The sequence below is a fragment of the Triturus cristatus genome, chromosome 8 (genome assembly GCF_964204655.1).
Source record: "Triturus cristatus chromosome 8, aTriCri1.1, whole genome shotgun sequence".
Taxonomy (NCBI): Eukaryota; Metazoa; Chordata; class Amphibia; order Caudata; family Salamandridae; genus Triturus; species Triturus cristatus.
This window is the reverse complement of record NC_140591.1, coordinates 1,007,954,330-1,007,976,990: the sequence shown is the minus strand read 5'-3', so window position 1 is coordinate 1,007,976,990 and position 22,661 is coordinate 1,007,954,330. Positions and strand designations below refer to the sequence as shown.

At 47.4% G+C, this 22,661-nt stretch overlaps 1 protein-coding gene and 1 pseudogene across 1 annotated transcript in view; one reads left to right on the top strand and one right to left on the bottom strand.

Moving 5' to 3' along the window:
- Positions 1-22,661, bottom strand: part of CFAP47 (cilia and flagella associated protein 47) — a 2,697,962-nt gene that overhangs the window by 1,399,703 nt on the left and 1,275,598 nt on the right. The window lies entirely within an intron of this gene.
- Positions 5,160-6,392, top strand: LOC146805347 (28S ribosomal RNA; annotated as a pseudogene).

The window sequence follows — 22,661 nt, the reverse complement described above, 5'->3', positions numbered from 1 at the left end:
GTACCACTCCCGGCGACGATTTTTCTGCCCGTGGATCGGAGGACTGGACTGTTGGACTCGCTCGGATCCACTAACCACGCGTGGCACATGCTTATGAAACGGCAGGACTGTGCCCTCTTATACTCGCCGCTGATGCGGGTGGAGTGGGCGGTTTGGCTCCCTCCTCTGCGAGAAGCGGGGGTGACGCGGGCTTTGGGCGCCCTGGGTATAGCGAGGATGGCAGACCTGTTCCAAGACGGCGTGGTTAAGACGCTGGAGAGCGTCGTATCGGCACGTCCGGGGTGCACGTTACTCCAACGCTTCCAGTTCCACCGGGTTCGGGGTGCACTGCTGTCTCTTCTGGGGCCGTCTGCGGCGGAGCCGCCCGAGATCCCGGAGCTTACCTATGTCATTAAAGCGGCGGCGCCGTCCAAGCTGGTCTCGACACTCAAAAAGATTGGGGATCAACACAGGGAGCCTCAGTGCTCTGCTGCGCGGCGAGCCTGGCAAACGGACCTCGAAATGGACATCTCGGATGAGATGTGGAGATACTGCTGCTCCAGCACCAAAAAGGTCTCTTTGAACGGTCGTCACCGTTTAATCCACTTTAAGTTCTTGCAGCGGGTATACTACACCCCTGAAAGACTACACAGATATGGGCTGCGCCCCTCGGCGGAATGCGAGCGGTGCCATGCTCCTGTGGCTGACTTCCTACACATGGCCTGGCTTTGCCCAGGAGTGGCCCGGTTCTGGACGGCTGTATTCCGAGAGTTGTGCAAGATCTTGGAAAGGGAGATCCCCCCAGACCCGGCTCTAGCGTTACTGGGCTACTCCAGGCCGCTTCCGCGGGCACTGCGGCGACTGACGGATGTGGCGCTGCTGATCGCAAGGCGAGTAGTGGCGGCCTGCTGGATGAGAGGGCCGCTTCCCACTAAGAAGAGGTGGGCCAGGGATATGTTGTACTGTAGCACGCAGGCGGAAACATATAGCGAACTGCTGCCCCCTAGAAGTCGCCCTAAGAACTTCTGGGCGCTGTACAGCACTTACATATCCGCGGAACATGCTGAGGAGTCTGGTGAAGGGGACACGCAGCAGGAGGCCCCGGCGGTGTGCGGTGGGGTAGTGGAGAGCATGCCTCCGGACTAGAGAGCGATAGTGGTGAGATAAGCCATGATGCCTGTGTGATGTTCGAGAGAGAGACTGGTTGGCGGGAGGAGGGACGGGGCACCCCTTGTATGAGGCGAGGGCTACCTAGAGATGTGCTCGCGCGGCAGGCACCGGAACCGCAAGATTGGCCGGGTCTGGAGGCTTGGGAGGTGAGGTCGGCCCGAAGTTCGATGCCCTGGTCAGAGACAGCGTGCGTGAGTATGCATGAAACGAGTGAAGATAGATGCATGATGGCGAACGAGGGGGGGGGGCGGGTGTTGAGACTCGGATTGCGAAGGTACGGGTACTTGTGCAGACTGCCGGCAGGCTGACCGAGATGGTCGTTTATATTATGGCACGGTCCGGTGGGGCACACGTATCATATGCATTGGAAGCGTTTCAGCCCAAACTGCATTATGTAAAACTGCAATGCCGCCGGTCCTCCGGGATGTCGGCTAAATGGCTGTGTGAGGGCTGCTGGACAACAATAGCCGTTTTTTCTGAAGTAACGAACTGCAGGAGGAGCACACGACAGTCTGTAATGTATATTTACTGTGTCTCAATAAAGGTTTTTGAAAAATCAAAAAAAAAAAAAAAAAAAAAAAACTCTTTCAATTTCAGTGGTTTGGTTACCATAGTGTTTACCTCATTTTACCATTCTTATGACTGTGAAATTAAAGCACTCGCCTACAAGGGTGGCGAAAAATGTGCCATGCCAAATTCACTAGTGACGTTTTTGTACTTACAATAAACAAAACAAGGCATTTCCTTCACATGAAGCAGTGTTCCGATTCCAAGCCATTCTAGAAGTGCCCATGAGTTCTAAGTTGAAGCTTGAAGTCAGCCAGGGCAAAAGGCAGGATACATTTTCTCAAATGTCCCCCTCGGTCACTCTGTGTACACAGATAACTAGAATGGGTAGTTCTCTGGTGGGCCAAGGGTGATGACCTCGGTGACCTGGTTTCTGTGTGCCATGTTGTAAAGTGCCTTGGACGAGGACCAGCAGGCAGGGGGAGTCCTATCCTTCATGCTCGGGATGAGAAATTCTGACCAGAACCCAGGTCAGAGTTCAGCTGGCCTTGGCATGGAAGTCCCCAGTCCTAGGCCCCCTTCTCTGGCTCACATGGTTAGAAAATGCCCACGGCAAGATTCCGCAGGGACGAGGAGGTCTTGCCTGCTTGTACAAGTTCAGAAGCTCTGACTGGGCCCTGTGCCCTGGGCCAAAGCCCTTTTTCTGATCTGTTGTGTTTCAAAGTGCCCTGGGGAAGATCTGACCAGGCCTAGGGAAGGTCTGACCAGGCCATGGGACAGAGCCCAAGTGGGTCCGGGGTGGAAGTTCCCGACCCTGGGCTCCCTTCTCCACACTGCTGTGTCACAAATTGCCCGGGACTGGGTCCTGCAGGCCCGCAAAGGTCTTCCCTGGGATTAGAAGCTCAGACCAGGCCCTGTGTCAGAGCTCTGGATGGTCCTGTGGTGGAAGCCCCCAGCCATGGGCTCCCTTTTCCGGCCCACCATGTAGCAAATTAAACAGGATGAGGTCCTGCAAGACTGGGGCGGTCGCCCCTGCTTATCCAGGTTCAGACGCTCTGACTGAGTCCCAGGTCTTATCTCTGTGAGGCCCCAACCATAGCCCTTTGCCTGATAACCAGTTCATGCTCTGAGAACCTTGGCCTCAAAGTCCATTGACCTCTCCATGGGCAAGCGGAATTATATTCCAAAAGTTATGGTGCAACCAGATAGCTGTCCTTCGAGACCAGGAATCTGGTTGATCTGAGCCCTGGGCATCTGTTTTTGTGCCATGTGTTCCTATGGCATGTCTAGATGACCTGGCTGGCCTGGAAGTGCTGATGAGGGCTCATTTGAATCTTGGAGCCCAGATAGGGTTCCAGGAGGTCAGGTGCATTTCTTCGACGGCCACCTCTGTCACTCAGTGTACATGGATGACAAGAAAGGGGGGTACATTTGCTCTGGATTAGTAGGAGCTGAGTAGTCGGAACCCCCTTTTCGTCTGGCTGTTCTCACCCAGGTACTGCCCGGGTCTTTGGATTCCGTCCAAGCCTGTCCAAAGGGCCTTTTCTCAGATCCTTACTTCTCAGAGAGCAGGCAGGGATGTGAAGGTGACATCTCCATGCAGGGTGGGCTATTCGGGGTCAGGTAAGCCTGCACTGTACTGTGATTGCGATGGCGGGCAGATATGGAAGTCCTGATGAAGGTTCATTTGACTCTCCAGGCTCTGCCAGGGCTCCAGGAGGTTAGATGTGTTCACTAATACAGCCCCCTTTCACTCAGTGTGCATGGATTATAAGAAAGGCAGGTAGCCTTCCTCCAGATTATTAGGGACAAGGTATCAACACCTTTGTCCTCTGGTATTTCTTACCCACTGCCACGATGGCCTGTGCAGGCCTGCCCTGAGGTTCCAGGGGCCCGAGTCTGTGGCTGCCCTCCATCCCTGTCAAATGACCTTTCTTCCAAGCGTTGCTTTCTAGAGCGTAGGCAGGGATGCAAAACTGGCATCCATGTTCTGTACAGCATGCTTGGGCAGTTTAGGTAGCTCTGTACTCTGATTGATTGGGCACACTTGGTACATTTAGGAATGGACTGCCTGGCCAGCCTTGGCTGTTTTTTCAAGTAAAGAGCTTGGACCGTCCGACTTGAGGGTCTGCTTTTTGTGAAGGCCACTCAGCAGAGCAAAGGCCAAGCAGCCTGGCAGCTTGTGGAGTTTTCTGACCAGGGAGAATGGATTTGGGTGGCACTAGTCCCAGATGTTGCCTGGTTGCCTGGGCCCTGTGTGTATGTCCATTGCTCTTCTTCACTCAGTGCATTTCCGCAGCAGCTCGTAATGACCGTTCAGTGGGGTGGCGCGGCTGCCCAGGCTGGGACACAGCATGCCTGTGTTTTGCTCTGGCTGCGCCTTGACCCGCCTCTCCTTTCTGGTGTGCGGGGCAGGCTAAGCCTGTCGGTGCCTGTGGGATAACCCTGTCCGTCAGCCCCCTGCAGGTAGGAAGGGGCTCCCAAAGCAGGCTCCCGAGAGGTGTGAAAGCCAGTCCATGATAGGCGTACAACTCTTCCCCCATACGGCTGGTGCGGCAATGTGATTGATCCTGCCAGTGGCATATGCTTGTCTCAAATATTAAGTCATGCACAGCAGGTACAGTGAAACTGCAAATGGCTCATTAGATCAGTTGTGGTTCCTTTGACCACTCTATTTGTTACTTTGATAACTGTGGTAATTCTAGAGATAATACATGCCGACGAGCACAAACCTCCCAGGATACGTGCATTTATCAGACCAAGACCAATACAGACTGCCTAGCCACTTTGGTGATTTTAGATAACCTCGGGCTGATCTCACATCTGCATGATGGTGACAATACATACGGATATCTGCCTTATTAACTTTCTGTGGTACTTCCGGTGCATTCCATGGGGACTACGGGTAACTAGGACACAAAATTCAATTCCGGATAGTGAGCCTGGCAAACGAGTACCACATTAATGGAAGGCAGCAGGAGTGGAAAATAACCATTCACAAATTGGGGAGGTAGTGACCAAAAAATAACAATACAGGGCTTTTTTAGAGCACTGTAATTGGAATGAGTACACTTTAAATACTTTAACAAGGAGACATTGGAGGGCCGATCTGGTGCCAGCAGCCTCTGTAATTCCAGCTCCAATAGTGTATATTAAAGTTGCTGTACTTAAAAAGCTTATAGTTGGATCTTAGGATCAAACTGGCGTTCTGCCCTGTGGCGAGCTACCGCGTGTCCCAGGCCCTGCCTCTCGGTACCCACCTGATGCCCTTCACCTAGTGTCTTGGCAGCCTGAAGCTTTTAGTTTGGAAAAATGTGAGTTCAAAGTAGGCTGGTTACCTGAATACTTCAGTTAGTAATAAAGTAAAAAGACTCTGTTTCTACTTTTTTGGTTTTCGGAACTGTGGTCATGATTAAGAGGGACGGCCAGTAAAATTTGCATTGTGCCGAGAGGTGAAATTCTTGGACTGGCATAAGATGGTTCCTTCCCCTTTCTGGTACCTATGGAATTGGTCCAGCTACCGTACACTTCAGATTCCGACTACAAGGCTGAGGTAGGGGTTCCAATGCTGCCTCAAGATGGCACATCAGAGGTACGTCTCTCCCCATCTGTCGTGGAGTTGGAGCATGAGCATGTGTGATGGGACCCAGAAAATGGTGAAACATGCCTGTGTAAGACAAAGCCAGAGAAAACTTTGGTGGAAGTCCATAACGGTCCTGACGTGCAAATTGGTGGGCTGACCTGGGTATAGGGGCGAAAGACTAATTGAACCATCTAGTAGCTGGTTAGTTCTAAAGTTTCCCTTAGAGTAGCTGGTGCTCAGACAACCCAGTTTTTTTCTGGTAAACAGAAAGATTAGAGATCTTGGGGCTGAAAAGATCTCAACCTATTCTCAAACTTTAAATAGGTAAGAAGCATGGATCGCTGGTGTGGAGCCAAGAATCAAATGAAAGTGCCTAGTGGGCCACTTTTGTTAAGCTGAATTGGTACTGCGGGTTGAACTAAACGCTGGTTTAAGGCCCTCGATGCAGGCACACATCAGACTAGAAAAGATGTTGGTTGATATAGACAGCTGGAGGGTGGCAATGGAAGCCAGAATCCACTAAGGAGTGTGTATCAAGTCATCTGCCAAATCAATTAGCTCACAAAATAGATAGTGCAGGAGCATCTGGATCTTGACCGGCTATCGCCAACACTGAGAACCGCGGGAGCTAAGCTGCAATGAGTCGGAGGACGACAGTGGTGCACATGAAAGTCCGAGTCGAGGTCCTGGGTTGAGCCGCTGCAGGTGCATATCTTGCTTGTAGCAGCAAATATTCAAAGGAGAACTTTAACAGCTGGAGTAGAGAAAGGTTCCATGTAAACAGCAGTTGAACATGGGTCAGTTGGTCCTAAGAGATGGGCAAGCACCATTTAAAAGGGAAGGGCTATGGCCTCCGTGGTCCTCGGCAGATCAAAAGGGAGCCGGTTTGAGATCCCAGACCCTGAAGTGGCAGAGATGGGTGCCTTTGCGGTGTCCTTGTGGTGACACAAATGATCTCAGAAAACCGGGCCAGAGCCCCGGGGAGAGTTCTCCACTCTTGGTGACAGTTAGGGCGCCCTGGAATGCATTTCCTCTGAGAGGGGACCAAACCTAAGAAATCGTGGTTCTGGCAATGTCAGTTGAGTTCTTGCTGGTCCTTGGAAATCTGGGGGAGATGGTCGCAGCAGGTCTTCAAGGTGAACAGCCGCTGGAATGTTGGAACAATGTAGGGTAACTTTAGGTGAAGGATTAGCTCTAAGTGCTGGGTTTGTCGGGCTCGGGTACAAAGCGGAGCTCCACGCACTACGGGGCTGGACATAGCATCATCCTCGTGGCAGAAGCGACTCTGGATACGAGCTGGGCCCTTTCTGTGGATCCCACTAGCTGCAGTGGTCACCTCTCCGTGTGCCCCTCTCCAGAGCCAGAGTTCTGCTTTTTCCAGCACCTAACAGCTGACTTGTGTCAGACTAAGGGAACATTGACTGTTTAATTAAAACAAATTATCTTGAAGGTCAAAGGTGGGTATAAACGTGATGTGATTTCTGGCCAGTGCTCTGAATGTGATAGTGAACAAATGCAATAAAGCCTTAGTAAGCGGTGGTAGCAACTATGACTCTCTACACCTATTCTCTGTCATAAGGGCCTTTACCTCCTAGTGATACAGCTGGTAACTATCTCTATACTACTATAGAGATAGGTCAAAGATCTACCATGTCAGGATGCATGATAGAGTGAAATGGCAAAGCTTAACAATCCCAATTCCAGATGGGGTAGGTCCTGGACAATAAAAACCCTGCAAAGATGGCAAAAGGAGGTGCTGTCTTTGCCACAAATCATTAACCCTCTTGCAGATTTTGTCAACTCAAAACCTAGCGCCAACAACATAATGCATAACAAAAAATGGAATCACACTTTGTATAGACAATGAGGAAACGTTCAACCTCAGAGAAAACATGGAATTTGTAGCCTCGTCAGCTAAGAGCGGCACAGTCCTATCAGGAGTTGAAAAAACTTCCAGTTGTCTATGAGGTCAATGATAAACCCATTGACAAGAGATGTGACTTCACCTACATAAACACATACTAGAAATATCCCAATAAAAAGTACAACTGAGGGTTTGTGTGGACATAATGGGAACCTTCAAATGTCTTAAGCACCTGGTATGAAATCATTTGTACACATTATTTTGGATCAGTTTTATGAGTAGCTACCTCACTGCGATCTATTGAATGTCATCGTCTAATTCAAGATTTTGTCTTGGTCTTTGGACGCCTGTGCACCTTTGCGGTCCCTCTGCTGCCAAGCAGGTGGGAAGTACAGGGGGAAGACCAATGGGAAGCTGCCTCCACCATGGAGCTTTCCACCATGCATCCCTAGGTGAAGGGAGAGGGGCACAATCCCTTGCAGATCAGCAAGGTGAACAGATGGCCAGAGCAGGAAACAGTGGCGCTGCCCTGGGGCAAGAAGTTGGTTGGTGGCTTGAGGAAGGAGCCTCTTGAGCACTGACCGCATCATCAGCTCCCATCTGGGAACTCTCGTCACCAGGTCAGTCCAAGCCATCTGGTCACCAGGCTGCCCAACCATGAAAGTGGTCGGTAGCTGGCAGACCAGATGACTGGCAGGCATGCCGGTGCAGCTAACTCTAACTTTTATCTCCCCACAGGCTGTAGTCAATGAAAATTTCCTCCCACCGCTTCCTGCTGCAGAGTGGGGCAGACTCTGGGGTGTTTGGGGTGTTGACCAGAGAAGGTACCCAATGTAAAGGCAGATCCACCAGGCAGATCCCAGAACAGGCTGGCCTTAGACCAGGGTGGAGTCTATGGCGCCTGTGGGCTGAACATTCTCATGTAGCCATCTATGAGAGGCGGGCGAGCCAATGCTTTTGCCTCGGAGGCCAGGTCCCTGCAGTCCAGGGCTCCAGGCAGGGCCACCTTTCCTACCCAGGTCAGGGTGGTGTTGGACTGGAAGGAGGCTGGGGCTCCTGCTGAATGAACAGCTCCCTTAATCCCCCCATTGGAGGCCTGTCCCTGCAGGCCGCTGTGCCAACCAGCAGGCAGAGCACCTTATCTTGCCTAGGACAGGATGGCACCCCACCCAAAAGTTTTTTGCCAGATTTCAAGATGTTCACCAGTTAGCTTGTCAGCATCAGGTTGGCAAAAATGTCACCAGTGACGTTTCATTCTCAAGGCTGATCCAGACAAAATAATAGTGTGGGTGTGCCAACTCAATGAACCACATAACCAGCCCAGACTTCTTGATTTGAGCTATGCCCAGGCCTAATACTCACGCTTTTCACAACAGCAAGTTTATGGTTGTATGTCGTTATAACGCATTCCGTTGCAACGCATGCCTTTACCACGCATGCGTTACAAAGGAATGCTATTTCCACGCATAACCTTTACCACGAATATACCTTTACCACGCATACTTTTACAACGATTTTCGTTGTAAATTCATGCATGGTAATGGTATACTCTTGGTAAAGGTTATACCCCTCCCCTGTACCCTTACGTGACCCCCCCAGCCCCCAAACCTTATTATAACTACCCCTGCCCGTTACCATCAATCCATATATATATTTTTTTTTAAAACTTATATTTCCCTTACCTCTTCACGTCGTCTCCTCTCCTTGATCTTCCTTTTTGACGTTGTACGTCATAAAGAGGAAGCGTCATTCCGTTTCCTCTAAAACGACGCTGATTGCCTCCACTTCCCGACGTTACAACAGGTTCTGTTTTTTTGGGGAGGGAGACCCCCCAGCCCCCTTTTTTTTCTCACGCATTTATTTTTATTTTTGGGGGGAGACCAGTGGTCGAAGTGGGCGGGAACGGAGGGGCACGGCGTGCCCCTACTTATTTAATTTAGCAAAGTCCGTTCCCCTACTTCTTCATTTCAAAAATGCGTCCCGGGACGGCAGGAATGCTCTGAGCTTAAAAAAAAAACTACAGGATCATCCAGGCCGGTGTGCTGCATAGCGAGAAAGGCCTCTGCAGCTGCCAGGACCCCCTTCCCCTTCCCCACTGTATCTGTGGGCAGGGACCTGCCCAGCAACACTGTAGGAGCCGTGGTGCAATGGAGGAGCAATCAATCGGCACAAAAACTCGGCTACCTCTGATGGGCCCGGCTGTGCTGTGATTTACACCTCATTTAGTGAGGAGGCCACCCACCTGCCCTCACTGTGACCAATACAATGGACACATTAGGACGCATTGGCGGCCCCGCCCTTGACCTCATCTGCCCTTTATTTTCCAGCTCACCCAGACTGACGATGCCACACGGAAAGGAAGAGGACTTCATGTGGAATTCTGTGGCAGACTGTGCTCAAACCTTGGCGCTTTTTAAAACAAGCATTTGCAATGCAATAGGTCTCGCATTTACGTGGGTCTGAGCTATTGACATAGCAAATAACAATGCCTTTTATTTTTGTTTTTGTTTTTAAAACATAAATAAAAGGCAATCATTTACAATGCCGATAGCTTAAACTCGCGTAAACGCGAGACCTATTGCATTGCAAATGCTTGTTCTTTATTATTACGTAACAGAACACTTTTAAATACTTACGTTTTAGATGTGTGCTGTAAAAGCATCTCATACGTTTGATTTAATGGACTATAAAACTATTCCGCGGAGCTTATTACATTTTGCCACAAATGCAAGTCACTGCACAGATGCAGCTGCACGTCTTACGGTTAATGAGCGAGGCGCTATAAGACTGCACTCGCCCTCTGTGGTCTGAACATGTCTTGGGTGGTCTGTTACATATTAGCAACAGCCGCACGTGCTGCCTCTGTGAGCCTTTAGGAAGTGTCGATAGCCATGTTTGTTCCCTTTTGTCTCCTCATCACCGTGCAGTGAATTCACTTGTGAGTGCACGGCTCTAATGGATGCCGTGCAGTGAATTCACTTGTGAGTGCACGGCTCTGGTGGTTTCTGTGCAGTGAATTCACCTGTGAGTGCACACTCTGGTGGATTCTATACAGTAAATTCACCCATGAGAGAATGGCTCTGGTTTATTCCATGCAGTGAATTCACCTGTGAGTGCACGGCTCTGGTGGATTCCCCGCAGTGAATTCACCTGTGAGTGCACCGCTCTGATGGATTCCGTGCAGTAAATTCACCCCTGAGTGCACGGCTCTGATCGATGTCATGAAGTGAATTCAGCCGTGAGTGTACTGCTCTGGTCTATTCCATGCAGTGAATTCACCTGTGAATGCACGACTCTGGTGGATTCGCCGCAGTGAATGCACCCGTGAGTGCACCGCTCCGATGGATTCCGTGCAGTGAATTCACCTGTGAGTGCACTGCTCTGGTATATTTTGTGCGTAATTTGAATTGAGTCACAGCCAGGTGTTTATAATGGGGCAGAATTGGGTTGTAGCTGAAGGCAGTGCAAGTGTCTCTCAGTGGGACAGAAGGGTGCTCAAGGAGGATAGGATGTGGCACTACGGCCAGAGCTACAAAATCTGGAACTGGGGAATCGGGCTTCATGACCAGTCCACCAGACCACTCTCCTGAGGGAGCACATTCCCCTACTAGACCTTAGAAGGCCATACTAGACCATAGAAGCCCTGGTCTCTTAGCACCAGCAGGTGGACCCTACCGGTGGCCAGTGTGGGTTAAACTTGAAGGCCTATCCACCACAATCCATACTGAAGTTCACCTACAGTCTTGCGGGTAGGCCTACGAAGCAGCACACCCTAGAACAGCAGTGACTTTGTCACTGAGGTCACAGGACCCTTGAGGCCAGTCCGCCTCACACATAGGTGCTTCCATTGGCCTTGTTCCAGTGGTATTAATGCAACTCACCAGGGATTGGCAATGGAGGATTTGCATGCACACCAGACTAAGGGGCATGTTTACAAGGGCCTTGCGTCATGCTTGCACCATGGAACGTGGTAAATGCACGTCACAAATCTGCAAATCATATTTATGAAGCCACGCAAAGCCACTTTGCATGGCTTTGAATGGTTTCATAAATATGGATTAAATCAACACAGCGCAAATTGCTGCTTTGACTTACTCTGCACAAGGGAGGCGTTGCAGTGGGTGTTCCCACTCAACTCTCACGTTTTTTATGCATTCCCAGATTTACAAGGACTTGTAAACCTGGGACTGATTCAAAATCCAACGCCTCCCCAAGGGAGGCACAACAAGGAGAAAAATCTTTATTTCTCCCTGTTTTCCTCTTTCTATATGTGCAGCACTCATACAAAGAGGAAAAAGCCTCTCAGGTTTGCTTTTTGCACAAAAACAATGCTGCATGCAACGGAGGTACCCTTGCACCATGGTGCAAGGGTGCCTGCGTTGGCGCTAGGCTGACGAAACGGCACCAGCACACTTGGAAAGGGCAGGAATGCACCGTATTGGATAAAGACGGTGCATTTCTGCCCTTTCCCTGTGACGCAGGGCAGCACAGCAAAGTAACTTGATGCGTTGCACCACCATTCCCGTAAATATGTCCCTAAGTTCTCAAACTTCACGGTGTCTCTTTGCTTCAAGCAGCAAGCACTTTTAACATGTGCTGCCTGCTTTTGGGCCGCTGCAATTACGCAGCAATGGAGGGCAAAATTATGTTGCAGTGTTGACTAAATTATGCAGCAAAGAAAGACTGCTTAATGTGGTACATTTTCTCATACTTTGTTATTTTGACATTTTTACACATACTAACAGTCTCTGTAAAGCTTTCGCCTCATTAATAGCAGCCCTGAGAACGTGACCAGTCAACCTTTGTAAAGGGCCCTCCACTTCACAGCAACACAAGTCACGTTGTTTTGATCCATTTGAGATGCAAACAAATTTTTAGGTAAAACCATCAGTTTATGAAGCAGATGGTGCTTTATGTGGCAAACACGGCAGAGTCATAATTATGTGGAAAACATTTGCAAACTAGGATATTTTGCCATTCATGTTTGAACTTCTCTCATGCAGTCTCTGGTGGGTGGTATTCCTATACACTTACAGTGCTCATGGAGAGACAAAGGAGGAAGGTGCCTAATAGTGATTGCAGAGGATAGTAGCCTGTAGGGGAGAAAATAACTGATTGAAATAATCTGAGGACCACTACCTATTTTTGACTCTACCAATGTTTGAGTCTCATAATTTCAAAATTGATGAATTTGCAATTCTGATAGCTATCCAACTTGAGTGGTAATTACACAAACTACTCATAAAATAGTTGTATCTCACTCATCTGATACTGCTAAAAGCATCTGCAAAACCAACAGGTCTGGGTTGTTTTAGAGTGCTAGGTCTAGATACAATAACAGGAAACTAAGAGGCATCTAATACTGGCTTAATGACATGTTGCGTGAAGCATGTAAAAACACATGAATACAATTTTGCATTGACCGTGGGGCACAGAATGATGTCATCAACAGTGCTCCCCAACACGTGGGGCTTCCTGTCATCGAATCTAAAGCCAAATGTTATGTTCAGAAATGGTTAGAAAAAGGGAGGAGAAGTGCTAATGAAAGAAACTGCATGACTCGGAAACAAATGGCTTATGATTCCATCTATATGCGTATTTGGGACATTCTGTGATTGAATACGTATCCCACATTGTAAATGAATTTTAATGTCAAAAACTCATCTATTAAACCTCAAATAAACGTGTATCTATTGGTTGCATTAAATAACATCATAAGCTGTAACTCGTCAGTGAAATGCCAAACATACTAAAAATTGGGATGTTTTGCTCTTTTTTTTGCCACACCTCTGACTCCGCCCACTTACCCAATCCTCGGAATATTCCCGCCCCCTGATGCCACGCCCACAGTTCCCCTACTTTTTTTCCCCCACTTCGACCACTGGGGGAGACCCCCCCCAAGCTAACCTTTTTCTAATTGTAGCCTTTAACACACGTGAACCGGACGAAGAAGAAGACGTTCCAGTGCAGCTTGCGTGGTAAAGACGGTCGTGAAAGGCATACGTGTGGTAAACATGTTTACGTGGTAAGTGTACCGTTGTAAACGTAACGCGTAGAAAAGCCTTCGTGGTAAAGGCTGTTTCCCCAAGTTTATAGCCACATTGTTAACAACAGGTGGAGTAGCCTGGCATTGTTCACAACAGCCGTTGTATACTCGAATTGCTGGCAATTGTAGGCATATACTTGCATTGTTGACAAAAGCTGCTATAGGCTCATTGTAAGCAACAGCTGGCATATGCTCGTACTGCTCACAAACGCGGAAACCTCTATCCTTATTCCTTTAGGAAAACAGATCCTTCGAGTGTGCAGCTCTAAAATCCTGCCATGTATTGCATTTTAATTACAATTAGTTAATGGTTTCTGGTTCCTTTTAATTACTTGCTGAGACTCCGAACTACTCCCAGCTGCACGCTACAGTTAAATACGTAATGGATTCTGAGCCGCATAGCGCGCGCCGTTGTGCGCACGTGCTTCCACTGAAAGATAAAGTCTCGCGTGTATGAGGATGACGGAAATTAATATAAAGGTATTAGGTGCTTTCTGGGACTCACAAATACAGCACTCAGACGTTCATAATTTACAAGGAATTACCAGCCCAGCTGCCGCCCCGAATTCAACCATTTAGGAAACCTGATAGAAACCCAGCACCGCGGCCGTTTCCTTTGAGGCGCTGAGTACCTCAGAGATGCTAGCAATTTTAAAGAGAACTGTTTTACATGCATTTTAGGCCCTAATTGCCCAAGAATGACTGAAATAAAAGAGTCTCTAAGACTCTAACTAAACGTGTAGATACTCGCTTTTTTCTCACATCTATTTGAAACATTTCCTTGAGAAATATAGTATTTGTGGGAGCCACTGTCGGACACTTCTAAATTTAAGGATCATAATAATATTACCAACAAGTAAGTGATGAATATACATACATATACAACGCCACTGACTGTTCACAATGTAGGTAGCAACATCAGCTCCTCCACTTTACTTTGTCAAAAACAGTGAAAACAGATAAAGCTAGTAAACTATTAACACAGAAAGGACATTGTAAATAAACCTACTACGCATTCTATTTTCATACTTAGAAGAGAACAATCAGTAAGACTTTTAGAAGCAGTCCTTTTTTGTTGCTTTCAAAAGAACAAGAGCTGCAAACACGCCTGCGTCCTGGGGAAACCATTTTTTTAGGACTCCTTGTGCATGGATCTGTGTTCAGTGTCCAGTGGCAAGAAAAACGCCATCTTCTATTAGATTTCCATGCTGATCCCCAGCGGCATAACGCAAAATGATGGGGTCGCCGAGTTCCAGATTACCAAATAGGCAAAGTAGGCACCGGACTATGGGCCCCACTCCTCTTAGGGGCCCCGCCACAACGGATCAAAATAATATTGATTTGAACTTGAAAAAAATATAATCACTCTTTGTTAAATTGTTTCTAATTAATTTTTGTTTAATAACATTAATGATTGTTAATGTTTAGTTTTGTGTAATAAAATAGGTTTATTAAAATTGTTGGTTGGTAAAATAAATTTAAAACGTAAAAGGAGATCATTTGCGAAATTTCGACTGCCTAGGGGCCTCCACCGGGTTTAAATCATATCACACAGGCCTTGACCCGAATGACCAGGAGCCCAAAGCTAGAGGGGGAAGGCGGCACAATGCTGCTGAACATCTTTTTCCTGGCTCCTGGAAGGTTGCCACTCCCTCTGGTCAAAACCAGATGACAGTGGTGTCCGTACCAGCCCGACTGTTGTCCTCCTCCAACAAATAGATCAATAAATGGGGCAAAGAGCCCTTCAGCTATGTCACTTTTCCTAATGTCTACATAAGGAGGAAGGGGATCAAGGACAGAACTGGTGGTGCGTCCTTTTCATCTCTGTCATGGCCTTATTTGAGGAACCACCTGTGTCAACTATGGAGTTCGGTCAACAACATCCACTTCCTACAAGGACCAAAGCTGGAACTGTGTGCCAGTATGCTGGAGTCCAATAATTCTGATGTCTCAAGAAAACAGTCTAACAACCAACGAGCAAAAAAGACAGAGATGTCATACTCACCTCTGGATCCTAGTGTGGCATGCAGGAAACAAAGAATGGAAATCATAGGCGCTCGGGATAATTTCTATAATGCTGTATCATTACATCTGGAGAGGTTTGTGAGGCTCCAGGGCAGGAGTTAGTCCAACACTACATAGCATCCATTCTTGAAATGAAATTCTACTGATTCAACTGGCTGCCTGGGGATACTTTATAAAAACTGAATTCAGCTAGAAGCTGTGTCCATTAGAAGCTGTTTCCAATTCATGAAAAAAGTTCTCATCTTTGTGATCCACTCTGAGTTGTAGCCATAAGCGAGATTAATAGAAATGTATTATAATCCAGATGTTCTACACAGCATGTTCTCGTCGAAAAATACGTAAACATGGTTTGATGCATCAATTGTAATTTTTACTACAGATATCTTCTTGCATGGTTGGATAAGAACACAAGTGTCTCTGGACTCACAATTTAAAACACATCTTTTAGTTAAATTGGTTTTTAAATTGAAAGTCTGAAAATGCCACTTTAAAAAGATGCAATTTTCTTACTTAAACCCTTCAGTGCCTACTGCCTGTCTCTAGAATACACGTATGGGTTGGGTGACGGCTGGGCTTTGTGCATTCCCTCTAGACAGTCACACACACGGGGAATTGAGGTGTGCCACTCATATCCTGACAGACTATCACCTGGCTGATGGATATTCCTGAGCGAGACGGAGGAGCTGCCACTTGCACCTTATGGAGTAATACATTGCTCATCGGACTGCATTATGAGTACTATGATATCTCTTGTGTAACTTTATTTTGCAGTGGCACTCTGATCCAGTGCCATTGACACCTTTGGCAGTAGGGTGTCTGGACATCAAGTGATAGCACCACCACATTATTTTTCTAACAAGATTTATTTACCTACTAAATTGTGTTCTTTTAGGAAGTGCAATCTTAGATACCACTGCACAGATTTGTCTGGAGAAGCAGTGTGAAGGAATCTGTTACTGAAAGCTTTTTTTTCCATTCTTTTCCTCCCTAACCAAGTAGACACTGCCAGCTAAGGTGCAATGGTGCTTTCAGCCACCTTGTAGTGTATAAGAAATATTAGCTCACCTTCCGGGCTGTCGAGTAGGGAGAGATACAGAACCTGCAGGAGGATAGCCCACTGCGCCACTTTATATGTGCTGTCCTCTGGGCAGATCCAAATGTTAACTCTTCAACAAAGCCATGGGTATAGAAGGGTGAGCAAAAGGATCTCAAAACAAAATCTGACAACAAAAAAAGAGTTTGTCTCTTCCCTATATGCACCCTTGAACAATTATCCACTCCCATTTTTTATGTGGTGAGAGCTCTGACAAACAGCTAAAGCTGACACTGTCAGACCCCAAAAAAACAGGAAAGGTGGTCAAACATTGCTGCTTTTTGTCATGGAATGTAGAGGAACAGAGGTAATCATCCGCTCCAACCAGTCAGAGGCCAGATTGGAAAAGAAATAAAACACACACAATGAAAAGCCACATAAAATACAGCTCGGATGGAAGCAATATGATTTTTACCCAAAAATGTTGTAGAAGAAACTGTTAACCTACCAAACTTGGTAGGAAATGCAAGGAAGCGCAGAGTAGAAGCTCTGTATGTACTCATCTCTGCCTTCATTATGAGTGGCCGCTAGATTCTGATGGGGCCAGTAACAGCAGTGTTCATCCCACAGGGATTAGGAGATCTGTGAGAACACAGGAGACTTATGACAACACAGGATATCTGTTTACTTTCACCCAGAGATTTTGGCTGCTTAAAGCAGCCAGTAACTCAGGGTGATGTCATGTCCTCTCGGAAAGGACATTGTATTATAATTAGGTTAGCGGTCTAGCTGGTCCAGACAGAAGTGAGATACCAGGAACTTCCTGAGTGGAGACAGGAAGTACTAGTTTTCCCTCTCATACATCAAGGTAAGCAGAGAGAAGAGGACACGTGGAGAGTAGCTCCACATTAGTAGGCCATGTATAAAAGTTGAGGAGTTAATAAAGATGAGTTAATAGCCTTATGCCAGGTGCTGTGTTTTATGCAGAGTGTTATGCTTGCCAGTGCTGTGAAGAGAAACTGATCCTGAACAGGACAGGCGAAAGCCGGGGACAAAATGCATAATTACAGAGAGATTAGGACCCAGAATGAATGATTCCCTCAGTATTTCATTATTTCTTAGTAGACCCTCAGAGCCCAAATCATAATGGACCAGATTTTTTCCACTCCAAGAGATATCGGTACCAGGGTATCAGTAACTTCAGGAGTGGGGGAAATGGCAGAGTGTTTCTTGGACCAGATGTGATGGAGGGCTTAATTTTTAGCCCCTTTACTGATGAAATCAATTATGAGGCAGAATAAAGATTGATGCCAGGAGTACTCCTGAAAGCTTTGAGTTGCAGCTTTCCAGGAGTACTCGAGGACAACTTTGAATTTACATTTACTTTCATGCAAAGCTATTTCTACCTGGGTAGAAAAGCTTTGCATCAAAGTAAATGTAAATTCAAAGTTGCCCTCAAGTACTCCTGTATTGTGTACCACTACACAAAATAAAAATTGTAGGAGAGTGGAATCTGACTAATGGTTGCCCCCAACTTTTTGCCTGGTATTTGAGTGGTTTTTGACTAGTCTGGCTGGGATCAAGCTATCCAGGACCCCAGCCTATCTGCTTTCTCCCAAAAACTGAAGTGAGTACTCTAGGTACAAACCTAATTGGATGCTGGGCATGCCCTACCAGTCCCTTGTAGATGGTACCCTAGGTACCCAGGGCATCGGTCCCCCAGTAAGCCTACCAGGGCTGCAGCACTTATTGTGCCACCCTGGGACAGCCATACAAACTGACACCACCAGACCACTACTGTAGTCTGGGTAAGGTGGTGCTAGCACCCCTTACAGGGATATAGGTACCCTATATCCCACCCTATTACAACACATGTACTCTCATAGGTCACCCCTATAGCAGGCCTTGCTAATCCTACAGGGCAGGGTGCTGAGGTATGTGTGAGGGGGGACCCCTACCTGAGTAGGGCCTCTCTGCAACCTTCGTAAAATCGTTACTGGGTTGTTTGTAGTGTAGCCATACCATATACTCTTAACCACATTATAAGTCTATTGTGATATCGCGATAACTTGAGAATAGCTACACAGAACCATACCGTGTTTGATGTCAAACATGTAGGAATCATACCCCCAGTCCAGCCATGGGCATGAGGGTACGATTCCCCCTTGCTAGAAGGGCGATATGGGAAAAGCGGTAGAATTTAGACACCAATTTAAAAGTGCACAAGTTACACAAAATGGCTACTGCCCGCCACCTACACGACCCTGGCTGGCTGTTGCTGGGGAAAACCCCAGCCTCGCCAGCTGGACAATAGGGCTCCTGTGGCAGGGAGGTGCTAGCATCTCCCCAGACAGGATAATGTGGATTGGAACAGGGTGGGTGCACCAAATGTCCTTTCAGAGTTGCACGTAGGCAGCTGCAGAGACCTAATTCTGCATACACCGCTTGGAACCGGTTCAGGGGCATCCTGCCCCTCGCCCAGGCGGGAAACACACAAAGGGGAGAGGGTGTAGCCACCCTTTCCCGCCTCACCAGCCATTGGTGGACACTACTCTGGACACTCCCCTAATCTTGGGGATAAAGGTGAATAACGTGGCCCCAGAGCCTCAGATTACTTTGGAACTTTACAGAACCGACCTTCGACGAGCTGCTGCCCAGCTGACTGAAGAAATCTCTCTTGGGATAAAGGAGTTATCCCCCTGCTTGGCAGGCACCTGAAACACTGCAAGTGACCCGGTTGGAACTTCGCTGCTCTCACGAACTTTGACGACTTCCAGACCCCTTGAGGTGGGTTTCCAGCGCATCCCAGAGGCCAGTGAGTGTGCTCAACGAGTTTGGGCACCGTGGACCGCGTGGGTGCCGAGATCCCCAATACCCCGAGACCCCGGCCTCTTCTTGCATAGCACACGACCCTGACCAGTGGGGAAGTTGTGCTTTGGCCCGTTTACGAGCCAACCACTCTACAGCAATTGTGCCAAAGACCAGCGCCCTAGCCCCCTCCGGTGGCCCGTGGGTGCCCTTTTACGCACTCCAAATTGCCGCCTCCCGCGGTCCCTTGTCTTTCGACTTGTGGGCCCTAGCGGAGGTCTATCTTTAAAAACAAGAGTTCCCCTGATTGCTCCAGGCCTGCTCTACAGTCTCCTTGAAGGAGACCTCTCTCAGACCTCGTGGGTCTGCACTGTAGCTGATTTGTTTATGCTTCGTGGGTTGCGGTTGCCAAGGCTTAGTGGATCCAATCCGGACACTAACACCGCAGCGACCCTCATCCGGCGTGGGACAGTTGCCCTCCGGAAGCTGGCCTTCCTTGAAGCCTCCCGGAGCCCGTGGCTGCAGACCCAAGCAACAGCACCTCTCTCCTGAAGCACCCGACATCGAAGGGCTCCTTGCTTTGAGCCTCCTGGTCACTTTGCCGTGACCCAGACTCTGTCCCCTCTGCTTTCAGGTTCTTCTCTACATTCTTCACATCTTTGATCTTCACGGCATCATCGACGCTTTTGGCTAGCAGGACTTTTGACTATTTTCCCATTGAAAATCAGCCCGCGACCCGAAAGCAGAAACGACCTATGCACCCGGCTTCCCTGGGGCAGGTAACAGTGGTACCTCGGTACTCTCGGGGTTGTGGGCATCTTAAAAGCTTAAGTCTAAAGTTTTAACTTTGTACTCCTGCTAGAAGTATTTCTAATCTGTTTATTTCAAACCGCAACATTCTCCATAGGCTAACATTGCGATCCCGATAACAGCTCTTTGCACTGCACGCGTCTCCAGTGGGTCCCCTTCCTCATAACTGTGGGTGGATTCTGAAGGGGCAAGTGATCCTGAATGCCCTAGGCATTGCCTGTAGAATTGTCGTGGTTCTTATACCACTATTTTAGTATATGGTTTGGTCCCCCCCTGGGGCCCATTGATTTCTGTGCTATTTATTGTGTTTATAAATGCTTGTTTGAAGTGTAACTTTGCCACTAGCCACATAAAGTGACTGTGGGATTCTGTCTAGAATAAATACATATATTTTATGTATATACCTGTGTGGGCTACTCTTTCATTTGGATATTCAAGAGGTTATTATGGTAAAACAATAAGCTTAACACTCCTTCAAGACTTAGCCTGAAGGCTGCTCTCCACAGCTACCACTAGGATAGCTTTTTTTAAAGGTTGTCTTAAACCGATCATCAATAAGAGTCGAATTGGACTGGTGCAAGGTGTCCCTATAACTAGGAACAGCATATGCCAGGCCAACTTCTCACAAAAATGTTTTACATTAGTTTAAATGTGCTTTTTTTCCCCTGTGGAGAAACCCCTTCTCTCGAACCCCACCAATTTTGGGGGTGTTTTATGGCAGTTTCCTCCTTGGAAATAAACTGCCCCTGCTTTTGAGAGGATGAAATCTCTGATTGTTTCCAAGAACAGAATGTGTTTTGGAAAGTTTTGTAAGTATCAACAAGTGTGTCACTTTGCGGATATGGACAATACAAGAAGGTATGTTGTTCCTAACATTAGAAGAGAGAAAGGACAACAGGACTAGGTGGTCTTCAGTCCCAAAAGTTTCAGTAGGAATGAGGAATTCCTCCTATTGGAATTAGGGCCCTCACCCACCCGGCAGGGTGTCATGCTTCATCATAGGGCGTGCTCCTCGTCAGGTCAGCGCTTTAATACCTGACGGGCTCCCTATGAGGAGCTCTTTGCCAGAGATGTTTTATTCCAAAGTGCCGTTGGGTGCCATGGGGGTGAGGGGCCTAGGTTTGTAGATGGATGTGGTAAGTGAGTGCTCAAAGTGAGTATTAAAATGGGGTATGGAAGTTCTCCAGAGAATTATTTTAATCAACGAGACTTCCAACCTGATTAAAAACAGGGTGGCGCACTACTGATATAATGTTTTAGGGATAGCGTAACATCAAGTGGTCAACATCTTTCTTGCCTGAATAGTCCTCAGATCTAGTGGCAATTCGTCAGGACCAAAGTTCTAAAAAGCTATTTACACTGTGGTTGGTTGCCTGGTAATGTGACCCTGAATAACCAAACATAAAACCTACAGTTTGGTACCTGAAATTGGATGACCGACCTATAAAAGCAAAATATTATGCATTAGACATAAAAATCATTGATGTAGCCTAACAAAAACCATGAACAACATGGAGTGCCCCCCGAAATGTGCCATGCTATAAACCCTTTGTGATGAAATATTAAAAAACAACAAGCATGTGAGTTTAAACAAGCTAACTAATAACTGGCTTGAAAAACAAGTGTGGTCGAACAACAACCACCGTGGTAGCAGAAAAGTAGATCTGGAACACACCCTATTGGGGTTGACAATGATCTTCAACACCTCTCGGCAGTGAGGACAGTGGGAATTACCTAGTGTCCTTAACGGAGTTGTGCATGGGATACAAACAGCATATTGTGAACAGTGTACAATGAAAGAACACAGGAAGCAAGGAACAAGAAAAAGGCAACCCGTAAACTGCAGCGGAGGCCGAAAGTGTTGCAGGGATATTCACCCTAACTCAGCGGCAAGTACGCCAACAGGCCTACCCACTCGCTGCCGAAATTGGGATGGTAGAGAACCGGTGTGCAGTTGCTCGTTTTCTACACCGTGGTCCGGCGGAAGTGAGCAGAGACTGCTAACAGTGTAAGCTAGAATGTGTCAAGAGGCAAACCCGGAGGCGGAAATGGCCACCATCTTAGAGTGTGTTTTAGGACCGAACTATTTTAAGCCTCTGTTAGTAACTAATCAGAGTGATAGAGGGACGCTATATGATTACATTTCTGTGCTCCTGGATTCGAAATGTGTCTTTAGCAAAACACAACCAGGCAGATTGTGGAAATATGTGAATGAAGTGCTAGAGGGCCTGTATCAATGGCCCACTGCTATTAGGGATTCGATGGTATCAAAACTATTCCCATGCATGCAACAAGAATCAGGCATTGGTTTTTGGAAGGGAAAGAAAAGAGGATGGCATATTAAGACTACTTATCATTATAAATGAATCATGAGATGTTGGTGTGGTATGTGGATCTACAATGGTCACCGATAACATACCGGTATGAAGGATAACATGGACCACTGATAGTGTTTGTAACAATTGTGGCTCCTTATGGTAAACCAGCTCAAGAGCAATGGGTCATGCAGTGAGCATGATCCTAGGTGGTGCTTAATGAGATATTATATTATCTATTGAGCACCTCCAAGAGATTTCCTCATTCAATCCCGATTTGTCTGTTGAAAGACGGTAAATCCACCTTTGTTCCTTCTGGAAGAGGACCCCTTTGCTAATTTTGGGGTGTGCCTCGATTACTACCCAACGTAAAGTGTCTGGTATGTGTTTTTTCTGGTCAAAATGTGTACACATCCTGGTGTTCAGTTTATGGCAACACATGTTGCAATGATGTTCCATAATGCAGGTTTTGAGCATCCTTTTGCTCATCCCTATTTAGCGTAAGTTACGTGGGCATGCCA